This window comes from Mesoplodon bidens (genome assembly GCF_964165515.1).
Source record: "Mesoplodon bidens genome assembly, contig: HAP1_SCAFFOLD_72, whole genome shotgun sequence".
Lineage (NCBI taxonomy): Eukaryota > Metazoa > Chordata > Mammalia > Artiodactyla > Ziphiidae > Mesoplodon > Mesoplodon bidens.
The window spans coordinates 1068623-1076159 of NW_027671438.1; positions in this window are offsets into that span (position 1 = coordinate 1068623).

Here is a 7537-nt window from a genome sequence, read left to right on the forward strand (position 1 = left end):
TAAAGGATGCTGTCTAAATAAGATGCAGAAAGTTTACTCCCAAAAGTAGTTTAAGAAAGTAATGGTCTTTGTTGTACAGGCTGACACAATGAAGGTTAAGATGGCAAAAAGCCCCTGAGAGTTGTACAGTCAGACAAAAGACTGCTCAGAATCCCAGTCTATTTGACTGGCTGCCAAATGTACACCATATAAGTACTTTTGGATGGTAGTGACCAAGTTCTCAAAACACACACACACACACACACACACACACACACACACACACACACACACACAGAAGAATATCAGAACACTTACATTTCAAAGACACAGGAAGAGAAATGCAAGTTTCCCCTAGAAAGCCTTTTGTTTTTTTGAAGTCAGAATTCTGAAAAGATGTTTTTATCGAGCCAGCTTTTTCTAACTCAACTGCATATGCAATAAAAGAGTCCTATCTTAGTCATTTTTAGGGCAAGATTTTCTTTAAGTCCCAAGTAAGTAAGCACTTGTAAATGTAAAATTTGTATGGACATAAACCTGGGCAGGATATCCGTTGGAGGCTGGAAATCTGTTGTTCCCTTTTCTTTTGTATTGAAAGCTAAGTTCCCCATTCTGAGTTCAATTTGTGAAGATCACTTTTATTTTGACAAACTCTATTAAAGTAGCCAATTCAAGGAAGACAGGTTAGTCTTCCACCTAATTACCCAGTCCAACTTTTACTCAGTGTCTTTCACCTGAGCAAAGTCTCCCCAGTCTTTCAGCTGAGGATAAACCACAGTGTCTACACTGAGCAAGATCTTCCCAGTGTCTTTTAAGTGAGGCTAACCCACTTGAGCAGAAGTCTTCCCAGTGTTTTTCTACTGAGGATAAGCTCTCAGTGTTTAAACTGAGTAAAAATCTTCCCAGTGTCTTTCACTGAGGATGACCCAAGTACTTCTTCTTGAAACCAAGTTTCAAGGATAACCTACTACTCAAGAGAAGAGTTGAACACCACTGAATAAAACTTAGGATCATCAACCAAAACTGGAGATCCAAGAACCAGGAGATACTCACCCAAATTCATCTGGACTCTCTGAGAAAGCGGACAGGCCCAAGAAGCCTCTGCTGGTGCCAGGACTCTGGATCCTCATAGAGTTCAGGCAAAGAAGAAAAGTCTGCTCTGGGCCCCTTCATTGGTTGCCAAGACTGCTGACTGAAAACTATGCACAACCCAAAAGGAGAATTATGTTTTATTTGGCAGATTTTCTGAGGACTTAAGCCCAGAACACAGCCTGTCAGATCACTCTGAGGAACTGCTCAGAAGACCTAAGGGAGGAGTCAACCAAAACCAGGTAGTCAGAACATCAAAAGGTTACTATTAATTAAAGAAAACTAGACATCTCAAGTTAAGGACTTTAGCGCTTTTCTATGTATGAGAAGATGAAAGAATCTGGGCTCCGTGAAATCATTCCTTTGATATGCACCTTAACTCTAGAATCAGTACCCTGTTTTTCTCCATCCCGAATCCCCTCAAGGTGCACAGTTGAGTGTTCCTGCTTTGACATCTGACTTGATCACTGCAACATCCTTTGTCTACTGATATGGCAGGGAACATTTTTCATCCACGGGTAAGAAATTGAGGAGAAAATTAACATAATTCAAGGTATAAAACCATTACAATATTAAAAATTCCCAAATGTCAAACAAACATAAGTACCCTTGACCTGTAAAATGGAAGATGCCAAAGAAGGGAAAAAAAGAAACAATAAAGAAAATGTAGAAAATAAAGCATAAAATAAGATGGCAGAAATCAATAACAGTAGAACAATAATTAAAGAAATCAAGGTAAATGTTATCATAAGATTTTTAAATTTCCAAAAAAAACCCCATCAAACAAAACATATTGAAAATAAAGTAATAGAGAAAATTTAGGGAGCAAATATGAATGCAAAGAAGACCTGTTAGGTAGTTAGTCAGACATGAGCAGCAAGGAGGTGACAGTGGTGGGAAAGACAAGAAGAAGAAATTGAGTCACACGCAGCCGTCTGGGGACTCTCCCTTGACTCCACCCAGAACGGGAGAGACTGTGGTCTGGTGGTGGGCAGCTTATCCTGATAAAGAGAGGCACAGTAACACAAGGGGACTTCTCCAGGCTGTGCATGCCCTGACCAGACACGCGTATACCCTATAGTACATCCAAACTCATTATACCATAATTACAATAAATTACATGTGGTTTTGCCCCTCCCCCCACCCAGTAGGCATTTCTTGGGGATTCAACGATGAGAGCATGCGCAGCAGGAAACTTGTTACATAGCTCAGGACTGTCAGTCAAATAATGATCCTTCTCACTCACCCCCGCCTCTCTGCAAAATGCTCCTTAAAAGCGCTCGTAAGGGGCTTCCCTGGTGGCGCAGTGGTTGAGAATCTGCCTGCTAATGCAGGGGACACGGGTTCGAGCCCTGGTCTGGGAGGATCCCACATGCCGCGGAGCAACTAGGCCCGTGAGCCACGACTACTGAGCCTGCGCGTCTGGAGCCTGTGCTCCGCAACAAGAGGCCGCGATAGTGAGAGGCCCGCGCACCGCGATGAAGAGTGGCCCCCGCTTGCCACAACTAGAGAAAGCCCTCGCACAGAAATGAAGACGCAACACAGCAAAAATAAATAAATTAAGAAAAACTCCTACCCCCAACATCTTCTTTAAAAAAAAAAAAGCGCTCGTAAGCCTTTATAGGAATGCTGCTTTCAATTTGCAGAAACAGTACACCCATCCCCCCTGCCATCCCGAGAGTGTACCTTTGCTTCGATATACTTTGCTTTGGGCTTGCTTCACTTCGCTGAAATAGCCTGTTCTCAGAAACAGCCTGCTCTTTCTCTCTCCTTCTTTCTCTCCCTCTCTGAGAGTGTACCTATGCTTAAATCAACTTTGCTTTGTGCTTAAGCTTAACCTGGTAGTTTGCGATCCTTTGCTTACTATCATGGAACCAAGATAGCTGGTCCAGGCCTTCCACTGACCTCCTCGGTTGAAGCTATTTTGTTACAAAGCATGTCCACATGGTGACAGACCTAAGTCTAAATTTTGATAAAAGGTTGAATTAAGGTGACAATATCATATGGGAGGGAAAGACTGTAGGAAAAATAGTAGATGTAGGAGATATGTTTGTGAAAGTGCACATTCATGGCAATATAGCCAAATAACCTCACATGCCCACGTTCCCACTAAAACTGTATAAAATTATGACCAACAAGCAGAGAATACACATTATTTTAAAGCCCTCATGGGGCATTAAGACATATTTACCATGTGAATCCTTCAGTGAATCTTGTGTTACTGCTAAGGGATGTCATAAGGGGATTTTGTGTAAGACTCAAAGCTCCCTTTCTATATGGTTCAGGCTGGACTTGAAGCTTCAGGGGCCTGGGAGGATGGGGCAGGAAAGTCAAGGCACACTCAGAAAAGAGAATACATACATAACACACTAGGAATATCTGAAGAGGCTGCTCAAGACCTGGCTCAGCCCCAAGGGTTTGACCCCTAGTCCTACTCTTCACCCTACAGCCCTTTAGGGTCAGGACCTTGGCTCACCCTAACCCATTCCTAGCTTCCGGGTATAGAATGAGTGCACATGTCTGAATGTTAATGTTCTCTCAAAATTTACATGTTGAAATCCTACCTCTTAAAGATAGGAGGCGGGGCCGTGCAAAAGTGCTTATGAGCTTTCATGAATGGGATTAGTGCCTTATAAAAGAGACTCCAGAGATATCTCTAGCCTCCTCCCATCATATGAGGATACAGAGAGAAGGCTCCAGCTGTGAACCAGGAAGAGAGCTCTCACTACGAGGTGGCCATACTGGTGACTTGATCTTGGGCTTCCCAGCCTCCAGAACTGTGGTAATAAATGTCTGTTGTTTGTAATCTACCCAGTCTATGGTATATTGTTATAGCAGCCCTAATGGATTAAGACCACATATTTCAAAATTTATCTGGAGAGTGGGGACTGTCTTATCATTGCAAACTAAGAAGTTGGGTTGAGACAACATATGAAAGATTTTTTTTAAGTAGAAAAGTATGGATTATTGGATTTGAAAGTACTAGATTGGTTAAGGAACATGAGTACGTGTGTGTGTGCGTGTTTGCATTGTGTCCCAAAAGTTTTTGTGCAGTTTAAAGATTTACTGACTCCAGAATTATAAACACTACAAACTTACAAAAACATCATTTGAAGGTTTAACTGTTACCAGATGCAAGTCTGTGTGCCTGATGCACAGTGAGGCTAAATACTGAAACATCAGAGTTTGAAGCAGAAAAAGGTTTACACAGTGCCATGCAAGAAGACATGTAGCTCATGCCCAGGAAAAACCCCAAACTCCCTGAAGGCTTTCAGCAAAGCCTTTTTAAAGGCAAGGTGAGGGAGGGGCATGACTAATTGTTGCAAATATCTTGGTGTTGGATCCTTTGTTCTAGAGGCTGGCCAGATGGGTCAGATCCTGGTCAGGTCATGTGTTCCTGTAAACCTCCAAGAAAACAATTATTATTCTCTGTTCTGCAACTTTTTATCTCCATGAATGGGCTCTTAAAAGTCAGAGCCTTAGAAATAGTCTATCCTGTATATTTCAGGCTCTAGGCAACATTGTTTTACAAAAAGTGCAGAGCCAGCCTGGATCACAGGGATGGACAGAGTTAGCTCAGGCAACAAAGCATAAAGATTAAAGTAAAAAAGATCTCATGTGGAGGCAGATTTGTTCTTCCCTATTACATAGCTATTTATAATTCTTTCATACTTATGAATTTTGAAAAATAAATTATTTTAATTTTTGTGTGTAGTTCCCTCTGATAGAAAATGAGGCAAAACATACACTATTCAAAATTCACAAAACTAAATAAGTGTAAAAGAAATTCAAGTTCTATCCCTGGGTTTACACAAGACACAAACATGATGCGGGAAAGTTGGAGCTGAGGACAAAGGAAATCCTGAGTAAAAATGTCTGTGAAACAGCCAGTCTTCCAGGGTCAGCTTAAGATGTTCAAGAGTTATCAAGTTGGTGGGCCTCAAGTAAAGGTCTCTAATGGATGAAGGAACCAGGTTCCAGATGGAATGAAGAGAAAATTGGCTAAGGTCTCTCTGACAGGATGAGAGTAGTTGGAAGGAGGGATCTGGAAGCCCCAGGAGGGTGCAGGTGTCTGTGGGTCTGGATGGGAAGGAGGGGCAGTGATTCAGCCTATTTCTCGTATTGCCCCTCCCCCACACTCAGGAGCCCTTTGTGACAAGGCCACAGCTCTGTGATGCAGGCCTGGGGTTCTGCCATCAAGCGAACTCCCAGTGCTCTGTTGCCTGAGGGCAGCAATGCAGTTCAGAAGATGGAGAATCTCTTTTCTTTGAAAAATATTGTTGTCATCTGGCTGAGATCCAGCCCAACTTCCTGGGTGATTGATATCATCCTTGGGTTCCTGTGTGGACTGGGGCTCTTCCTAATGTTACTCCACTGCTTCCAGAGTAATCTATTCTTAGCACCACCTAGGAAACATAGAAACATCAGGAAGGTAAGAAACCTTTGGCTTAATCCCAGCAGAGATTCTCTCTTTTTTTCTTATTCTTATTTCCACTTTTCTAAACCACGTAGAGAGACTCCTGAGATGGGAACTCTCAGAAAAGTATAGAACATCATCCTTCTAGGGAAAAGCCAGGCCAGAGAGGGGTTAGAGTGGGCATGAGGATTTCTAGCCTAAGATCTTAGACCAGGAGTTCAGGTATGGTAGAGGGCTCCAGGGCAAGTCCCAAATGCAGTGACTAATGGTTAAGGACTGGATTACGAAGAGTTCAATCTCTGCAGGAAGGCTGACCCCTGAGCCCTGGTTCACCAGCCACCTTCCCACAGCAGGTGTCTCAAGTGAGACCTCCCTCTGTGTTGGGGCTGAGCCCCTGAGAGCCTGAGAGAAGAGGCTGGACTAGAGGTCTGGCCTTGGGAAGCAGAATCCTATCTGACAAAGCTCACGTGGGCATTTAGGTCTGAGAATGTGTGTGTTTCTTGATCAGAGGAACAGTGACAGAAGAAATCTATGGTGATTAAAACTTAAAAAATCCTTCTTGGGCTTCCCTGGTGGTGCAGTGGTTGAGAGTCCCCCTGCCAATGCAGGGGACGCAGGTTTGTGCCCCGGTCCGGGATGATCCCACGTGCCACGGAGTGGAGTGGCAGGGCCTGTGAGCCATGGCCGCTGGGCCTGTGTGTCCGGAGCCTGTGCTCCGCAACGGGAGAGGCCACAACAGTGAGAGGCCCGAATACCACCCCCCGCCCCCCCCAAAAAAAAAACAAACCTTCTTTGCACTCTTCAAAGAAGAAAAACTGAAAATATTGTTATCCACTTTAAAAATAAGTAAAAGGGGAAAAAACCCCACAGAGTTTTAGTTAAATGTAGAAAGTCATGTTGTTCATGAACACAGCTTGCCTAGATAGAGGACAGTGAGAGTTGGGTGTTAGCCCCTCACTTTTTCTTATCTCTCAGCATCAAGTAAAGCTGAAGGGGAGGAGCAGGAGTAGGAAGAAAAGTGGATCTTTGAAAGGTAAGCCTTTGCCTTTCAGCCCTGCGTGACCCGAGAGTTAGCTTCCATCTCTCCTAATCCTGAGGGCCCAGTTTCACGGTATCTGAGGATGCCAGGGGCAGAGCTTATTCCTCAGGAAACAGAGCCTGAGCCTAATTAACAGAGCCGAATGAACGTGGAAGCACTTTACAAAGTACAAACCCTTTTCAAGTGAGACTTACCATCACTGTCAGGGACATGTGGCCTTGGACACCGATACTTGGGCTCCAGAGTCTAATCCTCCAAAGATTTCCCTTAAAGGGTCATTGCACTCAGCCTCCTGAAAGACTCTTAGGCCTCTGCCTTCACCACCATGACCCAGTCTCCTGATTTCCAGCTTTCAGAGATTGCCTGGAAGAACTGGAGGGGACTCACGATCTGGTTTCACTTCTGCAAAGGTAAAGAACCTTTCCCCTTCTCTCCTGGGTCGTCCTTCCTCCCCGAGCCTCTAATGTGACCCCAGCCCTGGGAGGGGGAGCCATGGGAGGGCGTGGCTAAGGCCCTAGGGTGAGGGAGAGCAGGAGCATTAAGAAGTCAGTGTGGGGGCAGAGGAGGGTTCTTGGGCTGCAGGTGCCCACCCCTGCCTGTCCTGTCCGGCCATCCTGGCCCCATCTGCTCTCCTACAGCTGCCTGGGGAGGCTTCCTGGCAAGGGCAACTTTCATCAGCTCTCATGTCAAGACCCTCCTGGTGAGACGTGCAAAGCCGTGCCTGCTGGAGCCTGTGGAAGATACTGCTTGAAGGGTTGGGAACCCTGCATGAACACCTCCTGTAGGGTTTCCTTCCCTGATCCAGACACTCGAGAGGTCCTGGAAGCACATATTAAAAGGTTTTGGGTAAAGCACAGGTGGACCCGACCCCTCAAGGTCCTCAAGCCCATAAATCTCTTTAAGTCGAAAAAGTTCCAACCCTCCACCATTCTACAGTTTGCCACTTCCCCTTCAGCCACCTGTGTATCTGGGTCCCACTCAACAGTCAAATGTGCTGAGTTCCTGGAGAAACC